Source organism: Lolium rigidum, chromosome 1 (genome assembly GCF_022539505.1).
Source record: "Lolium rigidum isolate FL_2022 chromosome 1, APGP_CSIRO_Lrig_0.1, whole genome shotgun sequence".
Lineage (NCBI taxonomy): Eukaryota > Viridiplantae > Streptophyta > Magnoliopsida > Poales > Poaceae > Lolium > Lolium rigidum.
Window position 1 is genome coordinate 86863745 of NC_061508.1, and position 18696 is coordinate 86882440.

An 18696-nucleotide genomic window follows, 5' to 3' on the forward strand; every position below is an offset into this window, starting at 1 on the left:
ATGGTCCGTTGGATAGGATCCACCGGACTATACCAGCTTCGGGGACTAATGTTGGGGGGATGACCCCCGGTATGCCAAAGGCATGCCAAGCCGGATGCTTTGAGCTATCAAGATACCGGTTCAAAGGTTATTCCGGACTGTGAAGCTAAGCTTTTGGCTAAGTGAGTCTATACCGGTATCCCAGGAGGGGTATACCGGAATAGGCTAAGAAGGTACCGGATTACCGGTACAAGTTGCACTGTAGCACGTCGGCAAGACTGGTCAAAGATTCTCTCAAGAGCTAGAGGACAAGGATGAGCGAAGCACTTCAGCTTTAATCGAAGCCCCGACACCAAAAGCAGGTGATGACGTAAAAGGTACCGGAGGATGTCACCGCTCCTGATTAAAGACATACCGGCGTCACCGGTAGCCAAAGAGGCTTTGTAAAGTAGTTTGTCTAGTCAAAGATGCCATTAGGGTTTCCTAGGGTTTCTTCCCCTGTAAGCCACCCTCTCCCCTATATAAGGAGAGGGAGCACACCCTTGCGCGGGTACCTGAGAGACGTCCTACCTTGTGTCTGATAGCTTGTAACCTAATTCCGTGGAATAGAGAGATTCCTAGCTGAGATAGATCTTGTGTTCTTATTCTTCTACCTCTCGCCAAGGCCAAGTTCTTCAGGAAAGCATCCGGTATTCCATCCGGAGTTCTTCCTCTCATAACCAAAACCCTCCCCCGAATCCTCTAGCGCACATTCCGCCCCAACTTAAGCCATCCCATGGCATCTGTCTGTTCACCACGACGACAGATTTTGAGTTGATTCCAATTCTCATAAATCACATTTCACATACTCTACATGTTTATGTAAAAATATCACATAGTTGTTTGTATGATCATGGGCTAGAGCAAAATAATGACTATATGGCTATTTCTAGTCCATTTAAAACTCTCCTAAACTATTTATTAAATAGTATGGGAGGTATTCCCTCATTTAAATCATGGTCCTAAGGAATTCAAGATGAGGTGTTGACTTTGGTCTATAGCAACTCATAGTGGATTACTTAGAGACATTAAATTGTTGCAATAGTAGTATTTAAAATGCATGAGGTTAGTACCTCATTTAAATCATTCTCTCAAATAATAGATATGAAGTATTGACCTTGGTCAACATGGGTTCATACATTATTATTTGAGGAGATTAAATCTTAATAAGCACTAGTAGAAAAAGCCTCATCAGTGGCGCACGAAAACATGATTCTGTGGCGCATGGGTGGTGCGCCACGAAACTTCGCCACAAAAATAGGGTTTCTGTGGCGCACCGGACCATGCGCCACAGAATTAAGGTGTTCTGTGGTGCATACGGACCAGCTGTGCCACAGAAATAGGTGCGCCACTGAATTCTATTTTGGTGCGCCACAGAACAATGTACATGTATACTCGATTTTGTGCTCCCTGGTGTATTATACAGGTTTTTTTTACACAGTATACAGGTATAATATAGACAGATAGACATATATAATATGGACACATATAACATAGCAACATTATACATCATCATCACAGTACTTAGAGCCCGATCGAGATACATATATAGTGGCAAGTGTCAAATGTTTTGCATACAACTCTTAATTCATACAAATTTTACAATTTCGAGATACAAAGTAGTCTTCATCCGGTTCCTCCTTTGCTCCCTCATCTCTACCCACCAGGCTCGCTTGCATCGGGGTCTTCATCCGGTTCCTACTATGATTAAAATGGAAGAAAGTGAGACCAACAAGTCCGATGCACAAGAGAAATGGAATAAATGCCTCATACATTGTTGGTCAACACAAATATTAACATTCAGGGATGGCGTAAGTGAGACCAAGTCCGATGTACAAGAGATTGATATTTGTGCTATCTTACCAGGCTCACTTACGCCACCCCCAAGTGTAAGGTGACCAAACATTTTAATCATCGGCATTTTGAAAATACCAAAGCAAATGGAATGACAAAATGGAATAAGTGCCTCATACATTGTTGGTCAACACAAATACTATGGTCAGAAACCATAGTTGCAGTATACGCCGCAGTATACTTTGCAGAAGGGCCCCCCTTTCCCCGGCCGCCGTTCCGTGAACGGGTCCTTGACGAGACAACAACGCCGATCTGCCTCTCCGGCGCAGAACCACGGAAGTCCCAGCCGCCTCCCTTGTGGTCGCGTCTCCTGCGCTCTTCTCCATGGCCGGACCACGATTGGACTCACCGGGGGAATAATGATAATCGCCATCACCACTATCGCCAGACTCCACAGGTGCATAGCAGTTTGCAACAGATGCCACTTTTCTTCCCTCGCCGTCCAGTGAACGAGTCCTTGATGCAAAGACCGTGCCGGCCTGCCCAGCATTATGTCGGCCAGTGTTGCCACGCTTCAGGCCGCGTGTCTCGTGATACGTCTCAAACGTATCTATAATTTCTTATGTTCCATGCTAGTTTTATGACAATACTCACATGTTTTATATACACTTTATATCATTTTGATGCATTTTCTGGTACTAACCTATTAACAAGATGCCGAAGCGCCAGTTCCTGTTTTCTGCTGTTTTTGGTTTCGGAAATCCTACACGGGAAATATTCTCGGAATTGGACGAAACAAAAGCCCACGGTCTTATTTTCCACGGAGGCTTCCAGAACACCGAAGAGGAGACGAAGAGGAGCCACGAGGCGGCACACCCTAGGGGGGCGCGGCCCCACCCCTGGCCGCGCCGCCCTATGGGGTGGGCCCCTCGGGACTCCACCGACATCGCCCCTTCGCCTATATATTCCTCCGTCAGCGAAAACCCTAGAACAAGAAGTCATATTCCACGAAGAGTTCTGTAGCCGCCGCCATCGCGAAGACAAGTTTCGGGGGACAGAATCTCTGTTCCGGCACGCCGCCGGGACGGGGAAATGCCCCCGGAAGTCATCTCCATCGACTCCATCGCCATCTTCATCGCCGTTGCTGTCTCCCATGATGAGGAGGGATTAGTTCTCCCCCGAGGCTGAGGGCTCTACCGGTAGCTATGTGGTTCGTCTCTCTCTCCCATGGTGTGATCTTTATGTGATCATGAGCTTTGTATCACTATTAATCTATGTGCTACTCTAGTGATGTTATTAAAGTAGTCTATTCCTCCTCCATGATGTAAAGTGGACAGCGTGTGCATCATGTAGTACTTGGCATAGGTTATGATTGTAATCTCTTGTAGATTATGAAGTTAACTATTACTATGATAGTATTGATGTGATCTATTCCCCCTTTCATAGCTATTGGTGATAGTGTGTATGCTATGTTAGTACTCGGTCTAAATTGCAACGGTCTATTATGCACTCTAGAGGTTACATTAATATGAACTCCGGAAGTTGTGGAGCTTGTTTACTCCGGCTTGAGGTGTGCTTTTGTAGCCCTACACAATGAATGGTGTTTGTTATCCAACAAGAGAGTGTTTAAGAGTAGCATTTATTTATTCAGTTATGTGATCATTGTTGAGAGTGTCCATTAGTGAAATTATGATCCATAGGCCTTGTTTCTAAGCATTGAAACCCGTTTCCAACAAGTTCTGTTACATGTTCGCTTGCTACCATCTTTATTTCAGATTGCAATTACTACTTACAATCATCCATATTACTTGTATTTCACTATCTCTTCGCCGAACTAGTGCACCTATACATCTGACAAGTGTATTAGGTGTGTTGGGGACACAAGAGACTTCTTGTATCTTAATTGCAGGGTTGCTTGAGAGGGATATCTTTGACCTCTACCTCACTGAGTTCGATAAACCTTGGGTGATTCACTTAAGGGAAACTTGCTGCTGTTCTACAAACCTCTGCTCTTGGAGGCCCAACACTGTCTACAGGAATAGAAGCGTGCGTAGACATCAAGCTATTTTCTGGCGCCGTTGCCAGGGAGGTAAGGTAAAAGGTATTCACATCGTCCGAGTACTAAGCTATTTCCTAGCACTGTTGCCGGTGTGTGAGTGCTCGAAGCTATTTCCTTTAGATCCTGCAATTATATCTTTTTGTTTCTTGTTTTTATTTTTCACTAGTTAGGCTTAATGGAAAACAACAACAAAATTAGAGATCTTTATGAACTTTATATTGAATTAGGACATGATGTGTTTGAAGAGAGAATTAAAAAACCCATGGAACTTTGTTTGCAAAATAGTTGTAGCAATGTTATTAGCATGAACTCCTTGAACACTATTATTGCTAATGCTATGGAAGAATTTAAGCTTGGGGAAGCTGGTTGTGATATTTTTAGTCCCCCAAGTTTTGAGGAGAAAATTTTCTTTGATGATACTTTGCCTCCCATTTATGATGATTATAATGATAGTGTTATTTTGGTGCCACCTACTATGGAGGATAAAGTTTATTATGATTATACCATGCCTGCAATTTATGATGATTACAATGATAGTTGTGATAGTTTTACTCCCACTATTACTAATAAAATTGATTATGCTTATGTGGAGAGTAATGATACTTTTATGCATGTGAATAAGAATGCTTTATGTGATAGTTATATTGTTGAGTTTGTTCATGATGCTATTGGAAATTATTATGAGAGAGGAAAATATGGTTGTAGAAATTTTCATGGTACTAAAACACCTCTCTACATGCTGAAAATTTTGAAGTTACTCGTGTTTTATCTTCCTATGCTTGTCACTTTGATCTTCATGAATTTATTTGTGTACAAGATTCCTATGCATAGGAAGTGGGTTAGGCTTAAATTTGTTTTGAATTTGCTTCTTGATGCTCCTTTTGCTTCGTTTTCTATTTTCATGAGAGCATCATTAAAATTACTGAGCCCATCTTAATGGCTATAAAGAAAGCACTTCTTGGGAGATAACCCATGTTTTTATTTTGCTACTGTTTTGTTGTGTCTTGGAAGTTGTTACTACTGTAGCAACCTCTCCTTATCTTTATTTTATTGCATTGTTGTGCCAAGTAAAGTCTTTGATAGAAGGTTGATACTAGATTTGGATTTCTGCGCAGAAACAGATTTTTAGCTGTCACGAATTTGAGTTGATCTCTCTGTAGGAGAGTCTAAAAGTTCTATAAAAATTCATGAGTATTCCTCATTCAATTTGAGCTTCTTCATCTGAGCATGTTAAGTGCCTCGAAAAAATTCGTCTTTACGGACTGTTCTGTTTTGACAGATTCTACCTTTTATTTCGCATTGCCTCTTTTACTGTGTTTGAGTGGATTTCTTTGCTCCATTAAATTTCAGTAGCCTTGGATAATGTCCAGAAGTGTTGGGAATGATTGTGTTCTTTCTGAACATGTGAATTTTTGATTATGCACTAACCCTCTAATGAGATTGTTTTGAGTATGGTGTGGAGGAAGTTCTCAAGGATCAAGAGAGGAGGATGATATAATATGATCAAGAAGAGTGAAAAGTCTAAGCTTGGGGATGCTCCCGTGGTTCATCCCCGCATATTTCAAGAAGACTCAAGCATCTAAGCTTGGGGATGCCCAAGGCATCCCCTTCTTCATCAACAACTTATCAGGTCACCTCTACTGAAACTATATTTTTATTCGGTCACATCTTATGCACTTTACTTGGAGCGTATGTCTGCTTTTATTTTCGTTTTGTTATCTTAGTTCTCTGAATAAATCGGATCCTATCATGCTTGTGTGGGAGAGAGACACGCTCCGCTTTTTCATTTGAACACTTGTGTTCTTCGTTTTACTTTTAATGTTCATGGCGAAGGTTGAAAGCCGCTTTATTGCTATTTGGTTGGAAACAGAAAATGCTTCATGTGGTAATTGGTATGTTGTCTTGAATAATTTGATACTTGGCAATTGTTTTGAGCTCTCAAGTATATCATGTTTAAGCTCTTGCATCATGTGGTTTAAACCTATTAGTGGAGAACTACCATAGAGCTTGTTGAAATTTGGTTTGCACGATTGGACTCTCTAAAGTCTAGATATTTTCTGGTAAAAGTGTTTGAACAACAAGGAAGACAGTGTAGAGTCTTATAATGCTTGCAATATGTTCTTATGTAAGTTTTACTGTACCGGTTCATACTTGTGTTTGCTTCAAACAACCTTGCTAGCCAAAGCCTTGTACCGAGAGGGAATGCTTCTCGTGCATCCAAAACCTTGAGCCAAAACTTATGCCATTTGTGTCCACCATAACTACCTACTATGTGGTATTTTTCTGCCATTCCAAGTAAATTGCTTGCGTGCTACCTTTAAAAATTTCATTCCTTGTCTTTGCAATACATAGCTCATGGGAAAGTACCCTAAAAAACTATTGTGGTATTGAATATGTCGCTTATGTATCTTATTTCTTATAAGTTGCTTGTTGAGCGGTAACCATGTTTCTGGGGACGCCATCAACTGTTACACCTTTGTTGAATATCATGTGAGTTGCTATGCATGTTCGTCTTGTCTGAAGTAAGGGAGATTTGCCATGAGTTGAATGGTTTGAGTATGCATATTGTTAGAGAAGAACATTGGGCCGCCAACCAAAACCATGTATCATGGTGGAAGTTTCAGCTTGGACATTAATCCTCAAATCTCTTATGAGAATATTATCTCGTTGTTGAATGCTTAAAGCATAAAAGAGGAGTCCATTATCTGTTTTCTATGTTGTCCCGGTATGGATGTCCTCAAGTTGAGATCTATCAAAATCGAGAAATCAAATGCGATTTATCTCCTTGGACCTTTGTACAGGTGGCATAGAGGTACCCCTTTGTGACACTTGGTTGAAACATATGTAATGCAATGATAATCCATGGAAATCCGAGCTAATTAGGACAAGGTGCGAGCACTATTGGTATTCGATGCATGAGGCTTGCAACTTATAGGATGTTTTATGCATAACACATATGAATTATTACTACCGTTGACAAAATTGTTTCCATGTTTTCAAAATAAAAAGCTCTAGCACATGAGTAATCCTCGCTTCCTCTGCGAAGGGCCTTTCTTTTACTTTATGTTGAGTCAGTTTACCTACTTCTTTCTATCTTAGAAGCAAACACTTGTGTCAACTGTGTGCATTGATTCTTACATACTTGCTTATTTGCACTCATCATATTACTTTGTGTTGACAATTATCCATGAGATATACATGTTGAAAGTTGAAAGCAACTGCTGAAACTTAAATCTTCCTTTGTGTTGCTTCAAAACCTTCTATTAAGAATCTATTTCTTTATGAGTTAAATCTTATGCAAGACTTGTTGATGCTTGTCTTTGCTATATGATTCAGTTGTTTAGTCATTATCTATTTGTTAACAAACTATAGACCATTGCTTTGAATCACTTCATTCATCTCATATGCTTTACAATAGTATTGATCAAGATTATGATAGTAGCATGTCACTTCAGAAATTATCCTTGTTATCGTTTACCTACTCGAGGGCGAGTAGGAACTAAGCTTGGGGATGCTTGATACGTCTCAAACGTATCTATAATTTCTTATGTTCCATGCTAGTTTTATGATGTTTTATATACACTTTATATCATTTTGATGCATTTTCCGGTACTAACCTATTAACAAGATGCCGAAGCGCCAGTTCCTGTTTTCTGCTGTTTTTGGTTTCAGAAATCCTACACAGGAAATATTCTCGGAATTGGACGAAACAAAACCCCACGGTCTTATTTTCCATAGAGGCTTCCAGAACACCGAAGAGGAGCCACGAGGCGGCCACACCCTAGGGGGGCGCGGCCCCACCCCTAGCCGCGCCGCCCTATGGGGTGGGCCCCTCGGGACTCCACCGACATCGCCCCTTCGCCTATATATTCCTCCGTCTGCGAAAACCCTAGAACAAGAAGTCATATTCCACGAAGAGTTCCGTAGCCGCCGCCATCGCGAAAACAAGTTTCGGGGGACAGAATCTCTGTTCCGGCACGCCGCCAGGACGGGGAAGTGCCCCCGGAAGTCATCTCCATCGACTCCATCGCCATCTTCATCGTTGTTGTTGTCTCCCATGATGAGGAGGGAGTAGTTCTCCCCCGAGGCTGAGGGCTCTACCGGTAGCTATGTGGTTCATCTCTCTCTCCCATGGTGTGATATTTATGTGATCATGAGCTTTGTATCACTATTAATCTATGTGCTACTCTAGTGATGTTATTAAAGCTAGTAGTCTATTCCTCCTCCATGATGTAAAGTGGACAGCGTGTGCATCATGTAGTACTTGGTGTAGGTTATGATTGTAATCTCTTGTAGATTATGAAGTTAACTATTACTATGATAGTATTGATGTGATCTATTCCCCCTTTCATAGCTATTGGTGACAGTGTGTATGCTATGTTAGTACTCGGTCTAAATTTCCACGGTCTATTATGCACTCTAGAGGTTACTTTAATATGAACTCTGGAAGTTGTGGAGCTTGTTTACTCCGGCTTGAGGTGTGCTTTTGTAGCCCTACACAATGAATGGTGTTTGTTATCCAACAAGAGAGTGTTTAAGAGTAGCATTTATTTATTCAGTTATGTGATCATTGTTGATAGTGTCCACTAGTGAAAGTATGATCCCTAGGCCTTGTTTCTAAGCATTGAAACCCGTTTCCAACAAGTTCTGTTACATGTTCGCTTGCTACCATCTTTATTTCAGATTGCAATTACTACTTACAATCATCCATATTACTTGTATTTCACTATCTCTTCGCCGAACTAGTGCACCTATACATCTGACAAGTGTATTAGGTGTGTTGGGTACACAAGAGACTTCTTGTATCTTAATTGCAGGGTTGCTTGAGAGGTATATCTTTGACCTCTACCTCCCTGAGTTCGATAAACCTTGGGTGATGCACTTAAGGGAAACTTGCTGCTGTTCTACAAACCTCTGCTCTTGGAGGCCCAACACTGTCTACAGGAATAGAAGCGTGCGTAGACATCATCCCGCGCCCTGCACTGTTCGCCTTCTTGCCCGGTGAACCAATAGACTGATCGTTGGAATAAGGAAACCGATGACGGCCGGTCGCAAGATTAGATTGCGATCGGCCGTCATCGGCTTCCTTATTCCAACGATGAGTCTATTGGTTCACCGGGCAAGAAGGCAAAGAGTGCAGGGCGTAGGAGACACGGCCTGAAGCGCGGCAATAGGGGTCGGCATGATGTTGGGGAGGCCGGCGCGGTCTTTGCATCAAGGACTCGTTCACTGGACGGCGAGAGAAGAAAAGTGGCATCTGCTGCAAAGTACTCTGCACCTGTGGAGTCTGACGATAGTGGTGATGGCGATTATCATTATTCCATCGGTGTGTCCAATCGTGGTCCGTCCATGGAGAAAAGCGCAGAGCGCAGGAGACGCGGCCACAAGGGAGGCGGCTGGGACTGGCGTTATTCTGCGCCGGAGAGGCAGGTCGGCGTTGTTGTCTCGTCAAGGACTCGTTCACGGAACGGCGGCCGGGGAAAGGGCGGCCCGTCTACAAAGTATATTGCGGCGTATAGGTGACCAAACATTCTAATCATCGGCACTAAAATGGAAGAAAGAGCCAAGTGGTATCTCAACTAGATATCATATGCCTCATACTTTGTTGGTCGAAAGAAATATTAACATTCGGGGATGGGGTCAGCGAGGCCGGGTAGGATGCACAAGAGATTGATATTTGTGCCATCGCACCAGGCTCACTGGCCCCACCCCAGAGTGTACAAGTGACCAAACAATTTAATCATCGGCACTAAAATGGAAGAAAGGCCAATGCAATTAAGAAGTAGCAAGTATGAACCAAATGGAATGCCTCATACTTTGTCGGTCAAAACAAATATTAACATCCAGGGATGGAGTAAGTGAGGCCAGGTAGGATGCACAAGATATTGATATTTGTGCCATCACACCAGGCTCACTTGCTCCACCACCGAGTGTACGAGTGATCGACCAACCATCTAATCATCGGCAAGTACAAAAACACCACCAAACCAGCAACCATGGTGACATAAGTCAAGATGCTCCAACACACATAGCATGCATGGAGCATTTGCTCCAAAGGGATTATTCATCACTTGGTGTATAGACCAAGTGATGCTGGCAAAAGAGAGGCCAATCAAGAACCAGTAAATCCAGTAAGTGATAGATATGCCTAAACAAGCAACAACACATAGCATATCCCAGCTAACCAGATGAGACAAGTCTTGGTAGCCAACTAAATCACCTAGCACCACCTAGCCTTTTAAAACCATCGAAACATGATCCATTTTCTTCAAAGGATACCACAAGTGGCATTCATTTACATGATCCCCTACCGTGGATATCTCTATTTTCATCAAAGCCAACAAGAAATAGAAATTTATCATTACTCGAGTTGAGTTCAAAACAAAGCTGGGGTACCATAAGGGATTACTCATCACTTGGTAGTAACCAAGTGATGTCGGCAAGAGAGAGGCCAAGCTCGAGCTAGTCAATCCGAGAGAGATGGATATGCATAAGTAAGCAAGAACACATAGCCTATCCAAGTTAACCAGATAAAACCAACCTTGACAGCCAACTTAATAACCTAGCATCACCTAGTCTTTTAAACCATCAGAAACTTCTCATTTTCTTCAAAGGATACCACATTGGCATTCATTTACATGATTCCCTACTGTGAATATCTCTATTTTCACCAAAACGAACCAATTATCCAACTATGAGATGCAACCAGTGGCAGTAGCAAGAGCTAATGAGGTCACAGCACAGCATAATCAATCCACACCAGTAAAAAAGTCCTCATCACCTTATACAGGTTCAGACTTTGGATTTGTTTCCGAAAAAGGTTGGAAAACAAATCAAATCCATTTAGTTTGACTGAATCATCACCAACACATGGTTCATTAATAAGAAGTGACAAGCATAGCACCAATTAATCAAGCAATATAGCAGCATCAGTAATAAGCATAGCACCAATTAATCAAGCAATATAGCAGCATCAGTAATAAGCATAGCACCAATTAATCAAGCAATATAGCATCATCAGTAACAAGCATAGCACCAATTAATCAACTATAGCTCCATCAGTAACAAGCATAGCACCAATTAATCAAGCAATAGCAGCATGACCTGCACATGACACTTCACTAAAGCCAAAGCTTCAGTAAAGCAATTAATCAAGGCTTTCATGCAGTGTTTCACAGGAAACAACTGCAAGCAATGGGATCATAATTCAATCCCTGTGCACATACCAGATAAATGGCATCAATTAACACCAACCTTCTCCCCCTCTCTGTAATTAGCCAAGTTATGCAGAATAAGAAAAGGGGAGAACAGCAGCATTTCATCGAGCACAACAGCAGCACAACAGCATTTCATCGAGCACTTTGTGCTCGCGCGGGAGAGGAAGAGGGAGGGGAGGGAAGAGGTGGAGCTCACCGACAACATGGGTGGAGGAGGAGGTTGACGATGACGGCAGGGGTGGACGAGGAGGAGGAGGACGCGGCGGCTCCTCCTCCTTGATGCGGCGCCAGACCATCCTCCTGCACGCCGCGGCCCCTCCTCCTCCACGCCGCAGCGGCATGTGCTGCTGATGGTGGCGAGGATGGGTGGAGCGTGGCGGCATGCGGCCCTCGCGGAGGAAGGCGGCGGCGACAGCGACGGCGGCGCTCACCATGGAAGGTGGCGACGCGCGGTAGGGATCGAGAGGGGAGAGAGGGGGTACGGGCGAGGGAGGGGGTACGGCAGTGATATAAGAGGCACTGTTTCTGTGGCGCACCAGAACGAGTGCGCCACAGAAACACTTATTTTTGTGGCGCACCAGAACGAGTGTGCCACAGAAACACTTATTTCTGTGGCGCACCATGCCCTGTGCGCCACAGAAATAACTAAACTAATTATTGGTGGTGGCAGGATGTGGGCCCCACCTAATTTCTATGGTGCATGGTTTAGTAGTGCGCCACAAAAATAGCTTTCTGTGGCGCATTTTTAGAGGTGCGCCACAGTACTAAGCTCCACCTATAAGCGTTTCCCTACTAGTGAAGGTTCAATGAGAAGAAATTATTTCTCCAACGAACTAAAATAAAAACCCTAATCCATATTTGTAATGAGAGGAAATTATTTTTCTTGAGAAGAAAACAAAGTCAACCAACATGATAATAATGTTGTGATGCTAGAATAGCTTGTGTGAACCATGTGTGTGCTTAGTCTAGCTCTTAAGCCTTGTTTGGTGATTGTTACCTCGTATCCGTTTTTAGACGCTAGTACCGAGGAGTACCAGGAGGAGGAGGTCTACTTCCAAGAAGAAGAAGACCACTTTGATCAGTACAACAACCAAGGCAAGCTAATATTCTTGCAAGCTACCTTAGTGCAAAGCTCTCCTAGAGCAAGGCACTCTTACATAATACTTTATGCTTAATGATCCCAATCCAAGTTTTTACCTTACAAGCTTTTGACTTTGGTTTATCAAAGTTTGCTTTTGATTCATGATTCACTTTGTCTAGTTATGGAGTAGTACAAGAGCATCAAATTTAGCCTAGAGCAATACAAGCTAGTTAGCACCCCTCATGACTAGTTGCTAGTGCTAAAAACTAAAAGTGACTACTCTAGATGGGAACATGTGAAATTAAATGACTTTGAAAACCTTGGAATGATGAGTCATTCTATTGAAATATTTTGAAGGTGAATGTGACTTGAATGACATGGGGAATTTGATAAAACCTGATGATTGGGTTGGATGCGATACCATTCCAATTCTTGAGTACCCCCACAATACCTGATTATGGGTAAGGCTTTAGCTGGAAATTTATGTGTCTTAGTATGGGTTCCCTCTGAACAAGCGTCATAGAGGTTATGCCGAGGCTGCCTCCGTTGAAAGTGAAATGACGTGAAAAGAGTTGAATGCCCTACCCAAGCCTGTGCAGTTCCCAGGATAGCAGTTGGCTATCACTGGGAGGCCAAGCTCATGGGGAGAGGTGCCTATAATAGGATGTGTAAGTGAAAGGTTAATGGTTGATGATCCGCATACTGAGTTATGATTATTCAGGGTTATCCCTGACGGATGAAATCAAATGTTGTGGCCCAAGTGTGCAACCTCTGCAGAGTGTAAACCTATTCGAATAGCCGCGTCCGCGGTCATGGACAGTTGGAAAGGCTATACTGTTCCGTCATCAGAACTTTTCCAAATGGGTGACTTGTGATTTGAATTTGAAATGTGACTTTGATTTGAATCACAACAGAGTTGTGGGAATGACACTAATGTTCCCACTTGAGTTAAGTTAGCAAATGAAGAGTCTTGTTTATTAAATTCTTATGAAATAAAACTGGCTTTATGCGAATAACCTAGAGCTTAGAACACTCTCACTAAAACTGTTAGTGCTTACACTAGTTTTAGTTTGCGAGTACTTGAAAGTACTCACGGCTGTGTCCCTGGCTATTCAAATGGCCAGACTATGAAGAAGAGCAGCAGTATCCAGAGGACGGTCAGCAGGACGTCTATAACAACTAGGAGCTCCTCCTAACGTCAAGCGTTGCCTGTGGATTAGATGGGCTTCTACAACTTCGCTTCCGCTATGTGTTATGTAGTGATCATTAGATCAAGTGTTGTAATGAGACTGGATCATGTGATCCTTTTTGTTGTAAGACTATTATGGTGTTGTAATGAATGATGACTCTATGATATTCAACTATTATGTCTCGCAAAAACAATCTTCCTGGGATTGCGATGTATGGCATAATAGGCATCCGGACTTAAAAATCCGGGTGTTGACAAGTTGGTATCAGAGCCATTTTTTGACCTTAGGAGACCCTAAGTTAGAATGGACGTCTGAAAAACTTACTTTCAAAAACCAATGAAGTGAATATTTGCGAAAAACTTATTCACCTTCTTATCCTTGAGACCTTTTCCAAAGGATGCAATTCATGCTTCACTTTGAAATTTCTACATAAAATTTTGATACACTTGCACTTCTCTAACTTACTCCTCCATTTCACTTACAGATGGAGCCACTCAACCAGACCAAGTTTTACCAGCTGGGCAATTGCGGTAGCTTGATTTTCGAGAGGGACTTGGATGCTTTGTCTGAGCATCTCGGGCGCCCACACCCGGAGTTCTTCGGAACTCAAGTCAACGACCAGCCCGGAGGGGAACTACAGTGGGTTATCGTTGCGGATCTGAGAGGCAGGATGGAGCCTCCTACATCCGAGAGGATCCACTTCACCATCCGGGAGAGCAACTGGCTGGATGGACTCGCTCGTGCTCTTCAGGAAGCACTTGCCCGTCTGTGTGGGCAGAATGTGATTGGGATCTAGGACTCTCGCTTCGCTCACTTTGCGAGGCATGACTCCATTGGAGGACCCATGGACCTGCAGTCCCACCCCGAGTTGAAGCACCATGTGGAGCATCTGGACTATATGCTGCACGAGACTCAGAAGGAGCTGGATAACTCCCGCATCTACGCCAACCAGACTCACCTCCACCTGTCTCAGCAAACTGAGACCATCAAGATGCTTGCCAAGGATCGCAAGACACTCCGCCAGCAGCGAGCCAAGAAGGACTCCACCATCGCTCACCTTCGCGCGAAGATAGCATCCCTGGAGGCGACTGTCCAGGCTCAGGAGACTCAGCTGAGGGAGATGGAAGAAGAAGGTGAAGACATTCAGGGAGGAACATCCTTCCTGAGTGATGATGATGACTTCGAAGAGGATGAGAACACTGATGTGGAGGACTATGAGTTCATGGAGGCCGGAGAAGATGACTACATCCCGATAGATGAAGATAATGAGTAGTTGCACTTGTTCACTTGCGTAGGTGTGAGTTTGTATCAGGGTCCCTTGTATCGTAGCATGGAGAAATGGTTTTTAAAACCATTAATGTGTTAGCTTGTAATGTGTGTTGTTTGAATGAATGAAAGTGTGTTTGTTTCAACATGACAAGTACTCAAGTGTTAAACTTATAACTTACCCAAAACAAGCCATAGAAAAATTCCCTCTCATCTCATGATCTATCTCAATGTTCAGATGGCCCCTCCAACCCGCAGCACCAATCAGGATGCCATGATGCAAATGCTGCAGATGATGATGGCAGATAGAGAGGCTGAAAGAGCTGAAAGACAAGCCAACATTGCCGCACTGCAACAGATTGCTAACAACAACCAAGGCCATGGAAACCATGACCACCCTGGGTCAAAGCTGAAGAATTTCCAGAACACAAACCCCCCAATGTTCAGCAAAACAGAAGAGCCACTCGATGCTGATGACTGGCTCTAGACAATGGAGAACAACCTGGAAGTTGCGGGAGTCGAAGCTGCAGAAAAAGTCTTGTTCGCCACCCATTACCTAGCAGGACCTGCCAGAGCCTGGTGGACCAGCACCCGTGCCATGAATGCTGGACAGATAATGACTTGGGCAGATTTCAAGCTCAAGTTCAGCAAGTATCACGTGCCCCCGGGTCTGATAAAAAAGATGAGGGATGAGTTCCGGGAACTCAAGCAAGGCAGAATGTCCGTGGTAGAATACCGCGACAGATTTCTTACTCTGTCACGGTACGCCCCGGACGAGACCGACACCACTGAGAAGAGGAAGGAGAGTTTCCTGAACGGACTGCATGATGAGATGCAGACTGTGCTGGTCAACATCCCCTTTGCTGACTTAGAAGCCCTGGTGGACTCAGCCATCCAGATGGAGGGAAAAATGCATCAAGCCAGTGAGAACCGCAAGCGCCGCATGATGAATCAGAGTGGGCCCAGCAATACCCCAAGGTATCGCCCCAGCTCAAGCGGAGGATTCAACCCCCAGAACAACAAGCCCCACGTGCCGCTGTCACGTCCGAGTTTTCAGAATCGGAGTGGAGGACACCCAAGGCCAGGAGGCCACAACAACAACAACCACCATGCCAACAACAACAACAACTTCAACCGTGCCCCGATGAGAGCCCCCGGCAACCACAACAACAACACCGCTCCAAGGACTGGGAGCAACGCTGTCCCCATCGCCCCAAGGACAAGTCGACTGTGACTTGTTATGAATGCGGAATAGTGGGACACTACTCCAATGAGTGCCCCAAGAAGCTAGCCAAGACCACCCCCAATACCTCTGCCCCAGCTCAGCAGCAACGCCGTGTCTCAACCGGCAGGAAGTTCACCCCGAACAACCCGAACAACCGTAGCGGCCGCCTCTTCCACATGAACGCCGAAGAAGCCCAGGAAGCACCAGATGTTGTGCTGGGTATGTTCTCTGTTAACTCAATACCTGCAAGAGTGTTGTTTGATTCCGGAGCATCGCATTCGTTTGTTACAGAAGATTTTGCATGCACTAGTAAGATTCAACCAATCAGTTTGAAACATGTCATGATAGTTCAAATACCTGGTTCAACTACAAAAGCTAGAAAAATTTGCAAAGATGTACCCATAAGAATACATGAAATAGAATTTTATGCAAATTTGATTGTTCTGGGAACAAAAGGTTTGGAAGTAGTACTGGGTATGGATTGGATGTCGAAACATCATGGATTGATTGACTGTGCCAAGAAGGCCATCACCATGACTAGTAGCACTGGAGTGTTAGTAGAACACGTGTCTGAAAGGCTGCCCAGAAAGTTCACCTGCAACCAGAGTTTAGCCAAGCCAACCTTGGATCAGATCAGGGTAGTCTGTCGATACCCCGATGTGTTTCCTGATGATCTACTCGGTATGCCCCCAGATCGGGATATCGAGTTTATCATTGAGTTAATCCCTGGAACATGACCTATAGCCCAGAGAGCCTATAGCATGAACCCAACAGAGTTAGTGGAATTCAAGAAGCAACTGGATGACATGCTGTATAAAGGTCTAATTCGACCAAGTGCGTCGCCTTGGAGATCCCCAGTTTTGTTTGTGGATAAGAAGGACGGTGCCACTCGTTTATGTACGGATTACCGTAAGCTTAACGATGTCACCATCAAGAACAAATACCCCTTGCCAAAGATAGAAGACCTGTTTGACCAGCTGACCGGTGCCAAAGTGTTCTCTAAGATTGATCTTAGGACTGGTTACCATCAACTGAAGATTCGTGCAACCGATATCCCCAAAACTGCCTTCACCACAAGATATGGATTGTATGAGTACAATGTCATGTCATTTGGATTGACCAATGCCCCCGCTTATTTCATGAATCTCATGAATAAGATCTTTATGAACTTTTAGGATAAGTTTGTCGTTGTCTTCATCGACGACATCCTAATCTACTCCAAATCAGAAGAAGAGCATGAGCAACATTTGGAAGTTATCCTAGAAACCCTTAGGAAGCATCAGTTGTATGCCAAGTTCAGCAAATGTGAGTTTTGGTTAAAGGAAGTAGGATTCCTGGGACACATCTTGTCTGCAGGAGGAATTGCCGTAGATCCCGCTAAGATCAAGACCGTTGAGGAATGGAAAGCCCCAACCACCCAGACTGAAGTTCGTGCATTTCTGGGATTAGCGGGATATTACCGCAGATTTGTTGAAGGATTTTCAAGCATAGCAAGACCAATGACTCAACTGTTGAAGAAGGACAAGAAGTTTGAATGGACTGATAAATGTGAAGAGAGTTTCCAGCAACTCAAGCGCAGATTAACCAGAGCCCCAATATTGATCATGCCCGATATCACCAAGCCATTTGACGTCTATTGTGACGCATCCAAGATTGGTCTTGGGTGTGTGTTGATGCAAGAAGGCAAGGTGATATCATACCTGTCAAGTCAACTGAAGCAACATGAGCAGAATTATCCAACCCATGACATAGAGTTAGCAGCAGTAGTCCTAGCCTTGAAAGTATGGCATCATTACCTCATGGGTAATCGATGCGAGATCTATTCGGATCACAAGAGCTTGAAGTACATTTTCACCCAGAAGGAGCTGAATATGAGGCAGCGAAGATGGATTGAGTTGATCAAGGATTATGACATGGAAATTCACTATCACCCCGGCAAGGCCAATGTGGTAGCGGATGCCCTGAGTAGGCAACCAAGTCAGTTGAACTCCATGATCGCAGAAGAACAGCCGAGTTTGTATCAAGAGTTTGAACAGTTTAGACTAGAGCTAGTTAGTGAAGGATTCCTAGCGAGCATTGAGCTCCAGCGCACTTTGATGAGTCAAATAAAGGAAGCCCAGAAGGGAAATGCCAGCATTGATGGAATCAAGAGTCAAATAGCTGCAGGAAAGGCATCGGGATTCACCGAAGATGAAGAAGGAGTTCTTTGGTACAACGGACGCCTATGTGTGCCGTCAGATTCAGAGTTGAAGCAAGTCATTCTGAAGGAAGCCCATGATACCCTGTATTCCATTCACCCTGGAGGAACCAAGATGTACCAAGACTTGAAGGAACAATTTTGGTGGCATGGAATGAAGAGAGAAATTGGAAGCTACATAGCTAAGTGTGACATCTGTCAACGAGTCAAAGCAGAACATCAGCGACCCGGAGGATTGTTGCAGTCGTTACAGATTCCCGAATGGAAGTGGGATTCTGTAGGAATGGACTTTATCACTGGATTACTCAAATCAAGTAGAGGAAATGATTCTATTTGGGTAGTGGTCGATAGATTGACCAAGGTCACCCATTTCATCCCCGTCAAGACCACCTACCAAGGCCCAAAGCTAGCTGAGTTATATATCTCCAGAATAGTCAGCCTGCATGGGACCCCGAAGTCAATTGTGTCAGATAGAGGATCTCAATTCACCTCAAGATTCTGGCAGAAAGTAAATGAAGGACTAGGAACCTGGTTGAATTTCAGCACAACTTATCACCCGCAGACTGACGGACAGACCGAGAGAGTCAACCAGATACTAGAAGATATGTTGAGAGCATGTGTGCTAGAATGTGGATCTAAGTGGGAAGAC